General features: G+C 42.4%; 1 protein-coding gene across 6 annotated transcripts in view; it reads right to left on the bottom strand.

Moving 5' to 3' along the window:
- Positions 1-18,383, bottom strand: part of SCAP (SREBF chaperone) — a 678,128-nt gene that overhangs the window by 341,590 nt on the left and 318,155 nt on the right. The window lies entirely within an intron of this gene.

Here is an 18,383-nt window from a genome sequence, read left to right as displayed (position 1 = left end):
ACTTTCAGAGAAGGACATCAGAGACATTGCTATATCAAAGACTGCACCTTGCCCCCACCCAAGTTAGTTTTTTTCCACCCAAAACATTATCAATGGCTAAAACTATAGCCTTACTGTTGGATGTGTGATGCACAAGCGCAGTGACTTTTCTATTGCTGTCTACACCTACCCCTCTACTGTGCTTTTCTCAATATCTATGCCAGCCCCTTTAACAAAACCATGGAAGACCACAACGTTCTCTGCCACTCAAATGCCTAAGACACAATATAACATAGGAATCACCAACAAGCAAAAATCACTAGAGAACTATCAACTCATGAAGCCAGGCATCCAAAGCGCTGTTGGGGCCGGGGCAAGATGGCTTCCAGGCTGCTGTAGAGTGAAGTCGCACCTACTCCTTCTCCTGGACCCGGGGAGTAAATGGCTGGATACGGACTAAAAGCATGCTGATCCTACGGGGTTTACTCTGGTCTGAAGGCGGTTCTAGCTTCAAGGAGCTTCAGAAGGTGATCACAACCTGGGGGCGCTATTATCGTGAGCATTTTATGAAGGCGATTGCGGACAGTATCAATACAGCCTTAAGGATGTCGCAGCGCTCAGGTGCTGTACCAAAAGTCATACTGAATAAACGCACATCAACTATGGCCACAAGCGGCACTTCCCAGAAAACGCAGTCCAAGAAGAGCGAGAGATCTGGTAAAGATAAAGACAAAGAAAAGGCCAACTCCAAAGCGGAAACGAAGGCAGCCTCACAAGCAACACAACAGGAGTCTCCTGGAGGTAAAGCGCAAGCACAACAGAGGCGCTCTCACTCCGAAAGTGGGTTAGCTAAACATGCAATCACTGTACCTGTCGCTGGCAAGGATCGGCGGCAGCCCACTGTGACAGAGGCTTTTGCCGGAAGAAATCAACAGTTAACCCTGGTCGCTGGAGGCGCGTCGGATGCCTCGGTTCCAAAACCAAGTCTGAATGCGGAAGCTCCCCTCGCCGACCGCGAGGACGCAAGCACGGCGGTTGCTAAGCAACCGGGGCCTGAAGCGCTCAAACCTCTAGCGGGAGACGCACAGGGGCTCGAGGATACAGCGGAGGTTGCCGAGGAGGCCGGAGAGGACGCCACTATGAGCAAAGTCGGTAATGCAGGCGGAGAACCAGGTTCAATGATGGCGACTAATACAAGTAAGATTACTACTACCCAAACAAGGGAATTATCGGAAATAAACATTAACACTGCCCAAATGCTCGAAGCTCTGAATGAAGTAGATCTAGTGCCAACGCCCGTGGGCAGCAGTGCAATGGTTCAGTCTACCTGGGGCAGCATGAAAAGTATTCAGAGCCAAACAGCAAAGGGGGCAAAAGGGAGGAGAGTATGCTCCCCGGAGGGGGAAAAGTTCTACTCTGTGACTGAGGGGTCAGACTCTTCATTGCTGGGTTCAGAGGAAGAGGAAGAGGATTCTAATACAGACCTATCATCTGGGACAGAGTCCGAAAGATCCCTCTCTGGCGAGCACAGAAATAGGGAAACACAAAAGAAAAGAAGAAGAACAATGATAAGGCGCGACAGAGAATTGGACAGAGCAGCAACAAGTACAAACAGAAAGCTGTTATGGGATTACGGGAGTGCTTCCAAAATTTTCCAGGACCAAGATCTGGGAGCGGCATCCGAGACTTATTCCTTAAACGTCCCTAGCGAGCTAAATGACATCCCGCCTCAAGCAACTTTGGATGGTGTGTTCTCTATGCTGAAGCAAATGCACTTAGAAGCTCGCCAAGAAAGCAGACGAGCAAGGCAGGATTCAAAGAAAATACATGCGAGCATCAGGAAAATGAACAAAAAATATCAGGAAGTTGAAAGCAGAGTGGAACAAGTAGAAGAAAGGACTGGGAAAATAGAGGACGAGGTTACAGACTGTCAGAATGCAAGAGCAGAACAAGGGAAGGCGATCGAAGACGTGCAGTGGAAGTTAGAAGCTTTTGAGAATCGCCAAAGACGGAACAATCTTCGCTTCTTAGGCATAGAGGAAGGACTGGAAGGGAAGGACCCAAGGGGGTTTATGGTCAAGCTGTTAAAAGAGGCATACCCAGAGGCGCAGTGGCAGTGGGAAGTCGAAGTGCAGAGAGCGCATAGATTTCCATTAACGCAGAAGGGGGGTAGTGGCAGTAACCAACACAGCAGTAATCAGAATAGACTCCCTAGGGCAATGCTGGTCTTTTTTGGTAATTTCTTGGCTAGGCAGGAAATCTTTGAGACCGCAAGGCCAGAGAGGAAAAAATCAGTTGAGGGGGTTACTTTTTTTACGAGGCCCGACTTCTGCCATTGTACTGTGGAAAGGAGGTGGAAACTGAGACAGCTTATCACTCCTTTTCAACGACAGGGCTCAGAAGCATACTTGATGTATCCATCTAAGCTAAAAGTGATTACAAGGGGCCGCACCAGAATGTTCTTCTCAGAAGTAAAAGCGGGAGAATACCTTGCAGAGATTACAGAGCTTCAGAAAGGCAGGACGGGTAAGGAATCAGAACCAGCATAGGCTAAATAAGAAAAATAGTAGGCATATTGTATATGGGGCTTCACGAGGGTAATATGGTTAACTAGGTCGGGAGAAGGAGAGCGACACTACAGTAGCGCGCAGCCACACATAGGTCAACATTGACCTATTTGCCTGTGACATGGGGGGGGGATAGCAAGGGGAGGGGGGGAAAGGGGGGGTTGGGGGAGGGGGGGCAGGAAGGGGGGGGTAAAGAGATAAGGTTTTGTACAGCACAAAATAAAAAGGTATGCAGACACATAAAGGTGGCAGGAAAATATCTTGAGGATCTGTTCTTTGGTTTCTTTTATGAAAACAGATGGCATTAAGAATTACTACAATCAATATATGCGGGTTAAATGATGGGGGTAAAAGGCAGAGAGTTGCGGCCATGTGCAGAAGGTTAAAATTGGATATTATATGTCTGCAGGAAACGCATGTGAGGGGGAAGGATAGGTATCTTATTGATCAGCTGGGGTTTGATGTATTAGCACATACGCACCAGGATACCAAAACAAAAGGAGTAGCCATACTGGCAAAAAAAGGTTTGATGAAAGTAGAGAGAAAGAAGGAGGACCTGGATGGCAGATGGGTGTTGATTGAAGGAGAAATAGCCGGCTCTCGCTACACAATTGTTTCTGCATATGGTTCCAATGAAGACGAGCCTGATTTATTTGAGTATCTAGATACCGAATTGTCGTTATGGACCGAACCTATAATTATGTGTGGAGATTTCAACATCAATGGGTTAACTGGGTTGGGTATGAGGGGAGGGGGGATGAAGGGCGAGCGTAAGAAGAGAGTAAGAAAAGCCATTGTCAACCTAATGAATAATAATGCGCTGGTAGACGTTTGGGCGGCATACAACCCTACAGGGACAGGCAGTACTTTTTACTCGGCCCCTCATAAAAGTATAGCCAGATTAGACTACTTCTTAGTCTCCAGTCCATTAGTATCAGAATTGAATATAGAAATTTTACCCCGGGTTTCTTCAGATCACAACCCACTGGTGCTGTCTTTCTCCCGGAATCACAATATTAGGCACAAAGAGTACCATTGGACATTTGAAAGAGGGTTGCTCAGAGAGGATGACTATGTTTGCAGAATGAAGGTATGGATTTCACAGTTCTGGGAGGTAAACAGAGGCACGGCAACCGCAGGCATGGTTTGGGATGCATTCAAAGCAGGGGTAAGGGGGGAAACACTGGCTTATACTCTACGTAGGCGTAAAAAGGAGGAAACGGAGTTAGCCAGTAGGCTGCAGGATTTAAGGAACCTGGAGCAACAGCTTATCCAGCATGTTATAAATCAAGAACCCCTTGAGCAGGTCTTACTAGAAATAGAATTGAAGAAGGCAGAAACTGGGGAAAGCTTAGCCATCAAATCTGCGGCTAATTATTTGGCAAAAAAAGAAAAATGTTACGAGTTCAACGAGAGGGTTGGACACATGCTTGCAGTGCGTATCAGGCAAGACCTGGCAGCTGGGGAGATTAAAGAAATTAAGAATAAAAGTGGATTGGTTGTAACCAAAGTGGCAGAGGTGAGGGAGGTGTTCAGAGAGTTTTATTCGGAATTATATGATCAAGACGTGGTTAGTAAGGGAGACGAGATAGAGGACTATTTGGCTGGCATCCCACACAAGGAACTCTCCTTGGAAGATAAAGAGACTCTAGAGGCACCACTAAGGCTGAGCGAACTACATAATGCGGTATCAAAACTCCCCCCAGGGAAGGCCGCAGGACCGGACCAGATACCGGCAGAATTTTACAGGACGTTTTGGGATACGCTAGGGATAGATATGATGGAAACTTTAAGGCATGCACAGTTAGGGGACAGTACACCACAGTCATGGGCTGGTGCAAGTATAGTAGTTATTTTAAAGAAGAATAAATCACACCTGGATCCTGGGTCGTATAGGCCGATTACGCTTATGAACGCAGATGCAAAAATATATTCCAAGGCTTTATCACAAAGACTTAGTAGAGTAATTGAGGGGCTGGTACACACAACACAGCATGGTTTCATACCAGGTAAAGGCACAACGGAACACACAAGGAGAATGATCACCATATTGGATGTCACCGGAGCCACAGGAGACCCTGCCTCAGCCATCTTTTTGGATGCAGAGAAGGCCTTTGACAGGGTCTCCTGGCGCTATTTGTGGAAAGCCTTGGAGTGGTTTGGGATTGGCATAGGTTATATACAGGCTATAAAGGCATTGTATGCGGCACCAACAGCGAAGGTGAGGATTAATAGAGGGTACACAGAGGATATTCACATAAAGCGTGGTACAAGACAGGGCTGCCCGGCCTCACCACTGCTATTCGCCCTATATCTAGACCCTTTTTTGCGAAGGTTAGAAGGAAACTCGAACATCCTCCCGATTGGTCTACATGGCTATGCATATAAGTCACTTGCATACGCGGACGACGTGGCAGTGCTCACTCCGGATCCTGGGTCAGCCATTAGGGAAATCGAACAGGAGGCTACACTTTTCGGCACATTTTCAGGGTATTCATTAAATAAAGGGAAAACACAAATAATTAAAAATAACTGGGTAAACTATCATGACATAAGAATAGCATCTGAAGTCACCTATTTAGGGGTGAAGATTACATCCGAATTAGATAGTTTAGTCGAAACCAATATGAGACCATTGCTGGAGAAAATTAAAACAAACACAGAAAGAATGAATAACTTGCATTTGACCTTAATGGGTCGAATAAATGTCATAAAAATGATAACATTTCCTAAAGTGTTGTATTTACTTAGATCCATTCCCCTTTATTTTGAAAATGGTTGGTTTAGCAAATTAGAATTGATTTTGAATAAATTCATCTGGGTGAAAGGGAAAACAAGAAGGGCATATAGACACTTGACGGTAGATAGGGGAAAAGGGGGTTGGGGAGCACCAGATTTTAGGCTCTATTATTGGGCTGCGGTATTACAGTACAGTAAGGTGTTAATAGGAGGGGGAGGTCCGGAGCAAGCAACGGATAGTGAGGCGGGCTTACCTAATGTGTATACTATATTGATGGGGGAGGAAGCTGAGAATGGTTTTTTCAATACTACTGAATTTACGTATTTCAAACACACGAGATTCAAGACGTTGATGGCAGTATATAGGGTGTGGAAAGCAGTGGCTAAAAAATTAGGGCTAGGCAGATTTAATAACTATACAAGTTTGTACACAAATAATTCACTGCCGAGGGAAATCTTTAAGGATGCCACTATGTCTGACTGGTACCATAAAGGTATTAGGCAGATAGGGAACTTATTGGATGTGCAGGGCAATATCATGCAGTTTGGAGCACTCAAAACAAAATTTGGTTTAGAGCACAATAGTTTTTATAAATACCTACAAGTGAGGAGTTTTCTAACACAAAAACAAGGTGGTCCGCTTGGGATGCAGCACTGCAAGATTATGGATTATATAAAAATAACAACCAAATGTACAATAAGGTATCTCTATGCGGAACTGAAAGGAACCAAGTCAGATGAAAGGGCCAAATATTCACAAAAATGGTTGGAAAAATTGGGGTCAAGCTCAGAAACTTTTCAGGAGTCACTAGATCTGGGTAGAACGGTGCTATGCTCGGCAACCCTTTAATCGCAACACTTCAAAACACTATTTTCACTTTACCATACACCGGCTAGAATTGCCCAGTGGGGTGGAACAACAGGAACAACTTGCCCACGATGTAATGCGAGCGGTGCAGATATTGTACATATGTTTGCGCAGTGCCCACAACTATTCTCTCTGAAAATGGCGATTGAAGAATTTTTTGATAAAACGCTTAGGATTAAGATTAAGCTGCTAGATGAATTAATTATTCTAGGGGTGGTAGATACGAGGGAAGCTATGCCAGTAGAGTTTATTTTTGTTTCATTAGCAGTGTTCCGCATCTGTATAGCAAGGAATTGGCTGAATAAGGCTCCCCCACTATTTGCAGACTGGATTGCTAGTCTCCTTACTATATATAATTTAGAAAAGGCGATATACGACAGGAAAGGTAGAAGGGCCAAGGCCTTAGGCAAAAAAATATGGCAACCAATTACGACGTGGAAAACTAGCAGGATAATTCTAGAATAAGGCAACAGAAGTTTGATTTGAGTTGCTTTTTTTTTTTTTTTTTTTTGAGGGCTGTTTTTTAGTTTATTATATCTGTTTACGATATGTAAATCTGTTTTAAAACATTGAAATGTATTTGTACTGTACAGTCACCTGAGTAATTGGTATGTGCTGTAATACATATGCCGGAATATGTGGAAAGTTGGGGGGGGGGAATTTTTTTAATAAATACGTTTAAAAAAAAAAAAAGAGAACTATCAACTCACATCTTAGAACAAACTCCTTGAAAATGAACTTCTCTGAAAGAGAACTGCTCATGGTAAGGTACCATGAAACTATTCTATGACTTAATTCCTGCACTTATCATACATTAATGTACACCACCAGCACCAAGGCTACATTTTTATGAATGATCAGACTGAAAAACCTTTACTAAAAAAGGAGATCAAATGTCTTCTGAGCATGTTCCACCACTTTCTCTGACAACTACAACATAGCTTGTCTATCATGCCCACTTAGAGCTGCTGGTTTGCAAATTAATTCAACTTCGGCATGCAAAGACCTCAAGATCACATCTGACTTTCCAAATGGTCCAGAGCAGCAACAAGACTGAGGACCAAAAAAGAAGCCAATACAACCCTATCTCCATGACCCTCAAGTCAGCACAATTATTCCTGGGTCTTGTTTAAGTTCCTTTGTCTAATTAACAAATGCAGCTCCAAAATATATATGAAAAAAACAACAACCAAACTCTCTGGGGCATCACCTACATTAATCCAATGAATGCCTCCTTGAAAGACTTAGCATGCTTCAGTTCAAAAAGGGCTAATGCTGGATTCCCAGCTAAGGAACATGATCTGTATGTTCAGCTGCAGTGACAGCTTGCTTTCAGACGAAAATGCCCTAATCTTTTCTGAGTTATAAATTACCAAATGCTTCAAATCTGAAAGCAGGTAGGAGGAATTCAATTTTGTGAGCTGCACATTTCAACTCGTGGATTCTTTTACTGTGCCAGGACAAGGGGACATTTAGTTTCAGAACATGCCTACGCTGCTTGCTTAGAGAGCCTTTTTAAAGAATTTACTACAAAAAAGTTTGAGTTACATAAATATTTGGTAAAACATTCATAGACCATACAAAATATTAGCTTAAGTGAATATTAAAAATGTTAAACTGAAGGTGCCCAACATAATATTAAAAGCTAACACAAGCATGCATTTTAATTATTAACTTTTTTGCAAAGAAATGCACAGTCTAATCCCCTCACCACTCACCAATATCAGCGATGGTTAGTTCTCCCATCATCTATCAGATGCTCACCTTTCACACTGCCCTCATTTATCAACTGTACCCCCTTGAGTCTTACAATGAAATAACATTATACAGTGCCATTGCAATAGTCAGACTACTGCACTAATTAGATCAGTGTCTTGAAATTGGGGGCTTAGCGAATGCAGGTTTCATACAGTGCCACTGGATACTGGGAACCGGTGATTACTGAGTATAGAAAAGAATATAGAAAAGTCACTATTAAGGTAGCCCTACATTCAATTTCTAGGCTGAATAGCAGCGACCGTGAAATGTAACCACATCTCACCTCTTTTGCAGGAACCTCATTGGCTTTCCAATGAAGCAGTGATCAAACTCAAAATAGACTACCTTGTTAAACAAGTTATTTATCTTTTGTCAGGCTGTGCCTACCCAAGATAGGGAAGAAGAGGAGACCGATGACCTTTTCCCCCTCCTTCACCTCTTCTGTACTTTATTTGCAGTCACCATCGGTACACTCCTCGGGGGACAGTAGAGGTCCCTTTAACTTTCCTTATTTCCGGGAGTCCGGAACACACCATGTGACAGTGTCACATGCTCCAATGATCTACGAGGACAACGAGAAATTGGGACTACATAGCCGGGAGTCCCAGAGAGGAAGGAGGAAGCCGGGAGTTTCATGAGAACGAGGAGCCAAGGAACGAAGGAGTGAGCTGCCATTACAACGATTGTCAGGAGTACCAGGTAGGGCCTCCAGGACAAACCGGACAGAGGACGTCTACCACAGTTCCAGGGTCACTGGACCCGGAGACAAGGGAGCCGGACCCTATCCGGTACCATCTACATGCCAGCCACGCTCCAGGAGGAACAAGCCCGTATCCGGGGTTGGTTTGGAGGAGGGGTGCAACAGGGCAAGAGCTGGTACAAAGTGCGTATAACTGAGTACATGCCTTAAAACCGATTTGTTTACGTTTGGTTTCATGTTTCTTGGGACATCCTGATTTACCGGCAACAAGGTTCATCACCACACCCTTCCTCTGAAGTAAAGACAAAAGAGAGCCCAAAGCAGAGTTGTACTATTGTCATGTATTCCTATAGGTCCTGAATCGATCCCCCTATTCCTGACCCTATTCTAGTTAAACAAACCAACAAGTTAACTAGCAGTCAGCCCATGAGGCAGAAAACCCCCATGATGCAGATACCGTTATCTGACGCAGTCACACTACGGCACAGGAACGTGTTATCTGATTAGGTCATAACGCTTGCGATCTAATTAGACAAGCGATATTTCTCCAGCCCCTGATAAGGCATACGGAGTTCTCATAACAAATCAAACCTATGACAACCTGGGCAAAACCCTGCGGCCATTGTTTTGATTTCACCGAGAACTTTAGTAAAAGAATGTGCTAACGAGCAAGTCGTATGACATCTTTATTGACGTATCTATGTCCATCCTTACGTCAATCTCGGCACCTTAAAGGTATAAATATTACCGATCTTGCCATATGCAAAGACACGCGTGGTGACGAGACGGAGCAGCCATACTTGCCGAAGCCGAGAGCAGAGCAGACCCCGCTGGCAGCAGCCCCGCCTTTCTGACGCGCTGAGAGACGCGCTGCTTTCTCCTGCCGAGAATCCAGCACCGGTGTTTCTGGGCAGCCCTCGCAGGCAGCCTGGAATATCGAGTCCAGAGAGAGAGATACCATTCCTCATTCATCCTAACTTCCAGGTACAGAACTGAATAACCCCTCACAGAGAATTCCTTAGTTATTCACTTGGCAAAAACAAACTTAACTTAAACTGTAACTTTCTATTCCCGCCCACGTATTAGACTTAGGTCAGGTACACGGGGTAGGCGTATCTAGAAACACCAGTTGAGTACGTTTAGTCAAATGTATATGTGTATGTAATATATTTTATTCATTTTAAAACATCTTATGGCTTAGAAACCATATCAATGTTTTTACAGTATTATTTTATACTATTGCTTTTAATGTATGCACTTTACTTAACTATAAGTATTGCAATAATATCGATCCATTTCTCTTGTATGAGAAAAGAGACTGATCAATAAATAACACCTTTTTATTGAACACGCCCGTCTCTTCCTTTTCTCTACATTCTGATGAGACTAAGAATGCACGTACTGACTGAGTAAAATAATTTGCCTTTTGTTCACACAACTCTCGAGATGGACTCTTGATTAGGGGAGAGCAAAGTTGTCATGTTCTATGGTTGTCAGAAACTAAATCCCTTCTTGTCTAATCAGGGAAGTTAAGTCCTCCTTGAACATTCGAGAAAGTTTCTAGTGAACTCTGAGCTAAGCTGGCAAACCCAAAACTTTAAGTCTAGTATCGACAGTAGTAGACCTAGTTAACGTCTGGCCTAGGCCTTTACTGCTGTAGGTATTATTCCAATGCGCAGAGCCTATTGGGAAGATAGGAACTACACTACACTATTTACCTAAAAAAGACTTGGAAAAAAATAAAACCTCTTTTACATCCTATTACCTCTCTGGCCCTTCATTGCCCCATTACACATGGTGTCAGAAGTGGGATCTAGGTCCATTGGATCACAGACAGAGATCCTAATCCAACAACTAATACGTGGCCAAGAAAAGTCAGAATGGGCAGTGGAGAGGCATCTAGTGTAGTTCCTATATTCCCAATAGGCTCTGCGCATTGGAATAATATATCCTATAGATATGACGTAGGACTTATGTCTACTAGGTCTCTATCGAATATATTGGACTTAATTGTGAGTGCCAGCTAGCTCAGAGGTCACTAGAAACTCTCGAGTTCACAAGAAGGGATTTCGCTTCTGACAACCGCATAAACATGACAACTTTGTTTCCCCAAGATAAAACTGATCTTCAGAGTCATGGAAACAATAGATAGATATTTCACTCAGTCAATCGTGCATGCTTCGTTTCACCAGAAGTGCAGAGAAATAGAGAGACGGGCGTTTTCAATAAAAGGTATTTATTGAACAGTCTTCTTTCTCAAGCAAAAGAAATGAACTGCTACAATCGTAATACTGGTTGCAAAATATAATGCATACAGTAAAAAGAGTAGAATAAAATAATACTGTAAGAGCATTGTATGGTTCCTAGACCATAGATAAATACATACATAATTAACAGAGGCTAAAAAGTACTCAACTGGTGCTTCTAAAATACGCCTACCTCGATGTACCTAACATAGGTCGAGTGCGAGGGAAGAAGTATGTGAGGTGTAGCATAAATTTAGTATTCTTTGCCAAGAATCTATCCAAGATTTCTCCAAGGGTCTAATCAGCTCCGTACCTTGGTTCTAGAATGAAGGAGGTCAGGCACAGGACTCTATTTCCCAACAACCCGCAAGGGTAGCTTGGAAATACTGGAGCTGGATTTCTCGGCAGAGAAAAGGCAGCGTCTCTCTCAGTGCGTCTGCTGGAGGGTCGGCTTCCTTTGGCACTTGCTGTAGCAGGATGCGTCGGGCAAGCAGATAGTCGAACTGCTCCAAACCACCGTGTGTTTGCTAAGGGAGAGGAGTTGGTCTAACGGCTAGGGCGCTCGACCTGGGGATCTGGGTTCGAATCTCGGTAACGACGCCAAAAAAAAAAAAAAAAAACCTCCTGTGATTCTGGGCAAATCACTTAATCTCCCCGTGCCTAAAATGAATGTGTGTCCGTCCTCATGTAACGTAACTGGTGCTATGTAAAGCACTCTGATACCGGATTCGGTTCGGGTCTAGTTCGCGCTATATAAAACTCTGCAAATAAATAAGGCAAGTGTGGGCATATTTATACCTTGAAGGTGCAGAGTTTGATGTAAAGGTGGACATAATAACGTCATCAAAGAGTCTCAGTTCTTTGAAAACTCCAGGAGTTCTTGGACAAGTCAGTATTCAAGCAAGGGGGAGTTTTCCAAGAAATCGTTGTGTATTTTCGGAACTAGTAGAAGTAGCCCTGACGTATTTGGACTGCATGAGCTATGCCTAAATATGGTTATGATTTATATGCCTATATAAGGATGTGATGTTTTATACCTATATAAGGGCATGAATCGGGAAAATTACAGTAGGGTCCTAAAATGTTATACAACACCGACTCCATGTTACCATGTTCAACTAATAATAATAATAATAATACTGAGTTTTCTAGAGCGCGAACAGCTACCTCACGAGGAGGTGTCCCGGCGCTAAAACGTACCACAGAGGTCCCGGGGCAGGAGTGGGAGACCTATCGAGGCTGGCAAAAAAGCCAAGTCTTTAGCAGCTTTTTAAAGCAAGGTTCAGATGGAGCCTGCTGGATTGCTTGAGGTAGGGAGTTCCACAGCGCAGAAACATTTGCTGAGAAGGTGCGACCACCAAGGCGTGCCTTTTTTGCTCGTGGGACAGCCAGCAGGATACGGTCATTAGACCGTAGTACACGGTTTTGGGTATACCTTGAAAGGCGTTTTTTTAGGTAGAGTGGACAGGAGCCGTGCAAAGATCTAAACGCGAGTGTCAGGGCTTTGAATTTTATCCGGTTGGCGACAGGGAGCCAATGCAGGGTTCGAAGATGCGGAGAGACTGACTGTTTGAAAGGAATTCGCAGTAGCAGCCTCGCAGCCGCATTTTGCACTACCTGCAGTTTATGGATTAAGAATTGTGGGAGGCCCAGATAGAGACTAAGTTCAAGCAATAAACCATATAGCATGTGTTTACAATCCCACCCCAAAATACATAATAAAAAATGCATTTGAAATGGTTGCATATAAAAATAAGCATTTGTACTGAACGCATCTAAAAGCAATGATTTCATCGTAAGCATATAGTATTATATTGGGAATGCTAACTGAATGAATCACAACATTATATTTATGAAATGGCTCTTAGTTACAGAAAATCGAGACCATCCCATAGCAGTTTTGGTTTGTCGATTAGGTCAATATTGTTTCTTAGGAAGTATTCAAAGAATTCTTGTTCTCTTAAAATAGTTCTACTTTAAGCAGATTGCGTTGTGCCAAAGTTCATTGTGTTTGGAGAAAGTCAAATAAAAAAATAGAGTTCCAAAGTTAGAAGCTTTTGTTTTGAAAAAAGTGAAGGTCGAATTTCAGAGTTGACAGAACGCTGTGTGCTAACTTCAAAAGTTATTCTCGGTGTCAGGAGAAAACATTAATTCGTCTAGGCTGGCAAAGAAATCGTCTACCACAGTAGATGAAAGTTGAACCACTTCATTAAGTAGATCAATCGTACACAGATGAGAAACCTCGCCATCAGCGTCAGTCGCATTAGCAATGTTCGTAGTTGATGGTACCTGTGTACCTGTTGATCCGCGTATCACACCTACAGCTGGAGTTGCCGCTGAGATCTCAATGAATGCAGTCATCAGGATTGGTAGCCGTTGTGGGCAACATAATACATGGGCCGTTACCGGACCCAGTAATGCGTCAACATTAGTTGGCATTGATGATGGAAGTGTTAGACAGATATCTAACATGCATTCCTCTCCCCAAAGCAGGCATCGTAGAACAAGTAAGATGCAATCTTGCCAGATTGGTCTGAATGACAGGAACCATGTGGTATTCAGATCTCTCAAACGAGCCAAGCCAAGGATCTGTGTTATTCTTTCACGATACTGCATTGCCAGAAGAGCATTCTCCATGGTAATTTGGGTATCGCTGGTGACTGAACTTGTCATAACGAAGCAGAAGAAATAAATATAGTATCCCTGCAAAGAGTCCCAAGATGAGAGGCAGGCCGCCGAACACAGAGTGCACGAAGTTAGGAAAAATGCAGAGGACTGCTTCAAACGGTGCTAAAATCGTCTTAAATACATGTACAATGCCACTGGTATCAGACATGTTTAAGATACGACCTAACATTTCTGCTAAATGTATGGGGCAGTTTGTTGATAATAATGCATGTATCTCTGCAGAGGACCTTGCAACTTGCAGATCATACGTCTCTCTGGACGAGGTCAGTGGCACAGTTTTTTGTAAAAGAGTGGCTTTCATTCTGCTTAAAGTATCAATTCGTATAGAAGAGATGTTCAGTGAAGGCCATAGTGGCGACTCCCAGTCTGTCTTAGTTTTTGGAAACAATACTTGCATACAACAAGCGACCCTGGCTGACACACTAACCAGATAGGCTGTCCCTGGCATCATTCCACAACAGCTGTGATCATTCAGCATTATGTAGCTTCCATTGGAAAGTGCCTAAAAAATGGATCTATCACTGCTGCCGGGGGACCCTGCAAGTGGCATGAGAAGTTGTTTGAAGAACCCTCACAGGCTCCATGTAAATGAATGCCTTGACACAGAAGTGTACCGCTTAATGTGGTTTTGCAATTTGTACCACAAATAATTACCTCCTTTTCCTCACTCCAACATTTGTGTGTGTATGGTAAATCCCAGGTCGACTTTATGTACTCTTTACCCAACCTTTCATACAGGCCTGCTGGTATGTGTTTTAAGCAATATTGAAAGTGGAAAATCGTCACTGGTATCGTGATGGTGCCATATATTATCCATTCAACTGATGGTTTCTCAGAAACAGTCAATGGTAATCTCTCCAGTTTTTCTATGCTCAGCACCGTATAGTCTGCTCCCCTCTGTGCCAAATAAATTTGTTTATCTGTAAGGTTAAATGCAGAAAACAATGACGTGGTGTTGATTAGACGCCAAGGCACATAGCCAGAAGGAAGGTTTTGTAACGTCCAGCCTAGCAGCATTATAGAACGTAATTGAGACTAGCCATGTTGTAACATTAGCAAGTATTGTTCCATATGTCTATGGCAGAGGATACAATGCTGTCCAAAGAATAAATTCTGGACGACAGAGTTGTTAATCCATTGTCAACTACAGAGAGTGCTTTCTCTAAATTAATACGATCAATTTCTCGTATTCGTTCTGCAGTTTCCATTTGTGTGACTTTCCAAGCTTCATTATAAGCAGCGTAAATACCGGCGTATATGAAACGTTTGTGAAGTGGTTTACGAGGTCCAAGTAAGAATTTTCATAAGTGAATGTCATTTTTAAGTAAAGTTAAGGGTTGTTTTATTTCTGGGAGTGTGGATTTTTGTAGCCATTCAAAGCACAGTTTTCCTACACTGTAAGTTGTTATTATCCCTGGATGTTGTCTCTGGACATATCTTGGATCTGGCCTAGTTACTGTAAACCCTTGTATCTTGTTCAGGAATCTATCTTGACAGTTATTTGTGTCTGTGGGCCAGATTAACCATTTTTTCCATTCAGGATTACTTCTACCTCCTCATCTGTAGTTCTATTACTATCATGTTTTGGCTTAGGTATGGACGGTTTGTTTAAATCTTTTATCTTAGCCAGGCCAAGACAAGATGTCTGTTGAACAGTTTCATTTAAGAACAGTATTTGTTCTGGGGTGATGCAGGCTCTGAATAATGCTTCTAAACCTTGTACCTGCTAGTCTTTTGTGCCTCAGACAGTTTTTGTCTCAATGTTGTCTTTCCAAAAGTCAAAACCTAATGTCGACAATTGAGCAAAAAAGGCAGCAGAATAAATTTGTTTAGTATTTGTTAACATACTTTTCATGCCTGTGTTATTAACATTTTTAAAACCTGTAAAGTAAGGGAACTTTCTATAGAATGTTTTAGAGCTACCTTTTGGTGGCGTTGGACAATGTTCCCATTGATTATAAGTTAAAACATTTCTAGGATTTGCTGATTTGTGCAAATAATGATGACCAAAATGATTAAAACAATACATTTCTTCATAATTTGATGAACCTTCTAAATATTCATGTTTTGAAAATGTTGCTGACATTTCTAAGTCTGCCATCATGTTATTAACAGTTTCAAAGTCCCAATCATCAGAAAATGTACTCGGTGAAACAAAATCACTCAAGGAAACCTTAAATTGGTGTGGAATTTTCAACAGCTCAACCGGGCCATAAATGTCATAATCACTTCTATCCCAAGCTATGCCACCAGGTAGAGGAATGGTTGTGATATTCACTGATGACAGGTTCGCGATGAGATGATTTGTTTGGCTTCAGGAGCAAGTTGATGTTCTTACTTGCTGTGTCCTTTTTACTATATTTTCCATCTATCAGCTTTCCCTAACTTAAAACAAAAATGAGCCATAGTAGGAGAAAAAGTACACCTAACAATCCAAAATTCAACCCATGGTGAAGTTAGATATGTAGTTGGTGACCAAGTTCTTTTACTTTTTCCTTGAACGTTTTGTTTGTTGGCGTGGTTTCAGGCTCTCTGGGATACTAAGAAAAGGTATCAAAGTTGATGAAATAGCCAGAGGCAGTTCTGTCAATGGTTGGTATTGCATCCGGATTATTTGAAAATCGCTGGAGCTGCTTGTTCCCTTGACATGTTCGTATAGTCAGAAGCTACATCATTTTAGACGGGAGTTTCTTGACTGTTATTTGGGTTTCAAGAAGCACAAGTTCCATGGCTTTGTTGCATAGACCTTCTTATCTTACTGCTGATTCTTTAAAGGTGATGAGTCTTTCAGTTTGAACCTCTTGGATGGTAGCAAGATTTGCTCTTCTGCTACATCTTTGGAATCCACTGGGCCTGCTACCTATTATCGGCCACATGGTGTGGTTTTACCAGGTCAATTGATACTGACTGGTTCTCCTTTTTTTCAGCAAGGGGCGGCAGTAACACTGTTCTTGATCCGTGGACTGCTAGTACAAGTACTGGTTTTCTGTAAGAAGGCACAAATTCCTTCTTATCTGCTATTTTCTCTCTGACCAGATCCCCAATCCACACAGGTCTTTGCTGGGACAGGTGTTTTTTCTTCAGTGGTCGTTGGCTTTTGTATGGTGTTGCTTAGACTTCTTCTTGTTTCGTTTAAGTCCTGTAAAATAGCCAAACAATCTTTGATATCAAAGGGTTTTTGTTCCACCACTGAAGTATGACGATTAAGGTCTTGAACCATCATTCTAGTACCAAAAAAGGATTTCATATGTAGTCATTCCACCCAGAGAATTTCTTGGCAGGTTATTAAGACTACGTTGGATACTTATTAGATGTTTAACCCACCCGTCACCCGAAGTCTTTTGTAGTTCTTTCTGTAAAAGAACTACTTATTCCCAAAGCATTTTATGCTTGATTGTGCCACCTTTTGCGTCTTTAAAACCATTTTGAACCCAGTTCTGCAGATATTCATTGTAAGATTGGATGCAGTAATACGAATCGCACACTATGAGTGTGGGGAATTCGCGATCTGTATTTTCAAGCGCCATATTGAAAGCCTGTAGTTCAGCTCGTAGAGCTGTACAGTCTCCTAGGGATTGAGTCTTTGTGACCATAGGTCTGAATTTACCAACGCGCCAGCAACCTTTAACAATCGCGCAAGCAGCACTGTAAGCTTGTTTACCCCCAATTGGGGGTTGTGCTGATCAGTCTGTATATATTATACAGCCGTAATGTTCTAGAGGCAGAATTTCAGTGGGCAGAGGACATTCTTGTTCGTATTGGAGAAATTCTTGTGTCTTCAAGTAAGGGTCAAACATGTATTCAACGTCTGTTGCAGCAAGAGAATTAACCCATTGTATCCATCTCGGATGTAAAGCTTTTGCATTTGGAATGCTTGCTTTTGTCACTGCCTCTAAGGCAGGTTCAGGAGTAACAACTTTTATGCGTTTTCCCTGCGCTAGGGCTCTCTCTTTTGCTACCGCAGTTTGAACCGCTGTCAGAATTTTTTCTGTTGAAGTGAATTTCATTTCAGATTGAGTGTACAAGTGTGATTTGTAAACAATTGGTGCCTTTTCACCTTCATTAAAGGTTAGGTATGTGAATCCGCATTTTCCTGGGATGATTCGGATTACAAGGTTTCGTTCATTTACGCGCCTGTAAATGTATTGTTGCTAACATGTCTGTTTCCACTGAATGCAAAATTTCTGTGTGTTTTTTAGTCCAATTAGTAGGTTTGTAATCAGGTTTGATTAATTCGTAGAGAGGTTTAACCTTTATGCGTAGTTTAGAATGTAAGTTCTTCCAAAATTCAGGAATCCTAGAACAGACTAAGTTTTTCCGCGTTTTTGGAGGTTGCAGCAGTGCATATTTGTCTAAAAAGTTTGCTGCCAGGCTTTTGCCTTCACTTGAAAGTTTGTATCCCAAGAATAGGACGTTCAGGTGGGCAATCCTTGATTTTTTAAAGTTGAATTTATACCCTTCAGAGAGCGAAGCCAAGTATTATGGTGTTCACCCTGTTCAAGTGCCTGTCCAAATAATCATCTGTAAGATAGATGTCATCGACATACGATAATGCCTCATCATCATACATTTGTAGTAATTCTGTTACTCTGGCGAAAAATAACCATGGACTGTTCTTGAATCCCTGGGGGAGACGACAAAAGTGTTGTTGTGTCCCCATTATTGAGAAAGCAGTCAAATACCTGCTTTCAGGTGCAATGTTCTGACAGAAGAAACCGTTTGAAATATCTAATGTCGTTTTATATTTTTTGCGCAAGATGTTATTCATCAGTGCTGCACTGTGTGCATTTTGTACTGCAAAGGTTTTGCAACAGGAATTTAAATGTCTGTAGTCCAAA

Source organism: Lissotriton helveticus, chromosome 10 (genome assembly GCF_964261635.1).
Source record: "Lissotriton helveticus chromosome 10, aLisHel1.1, whole genome shotgun sequence".
Classification (NCBI taxonomy): Eukaryota; Metazoa; Chordata; class Amphibia; order Caudata; family Salamandridae; genus Lissotriton; species Lissotriton helveticus.
This window is presented reverse-complemented; position numbering and strand designations above follow the sequence as displayed.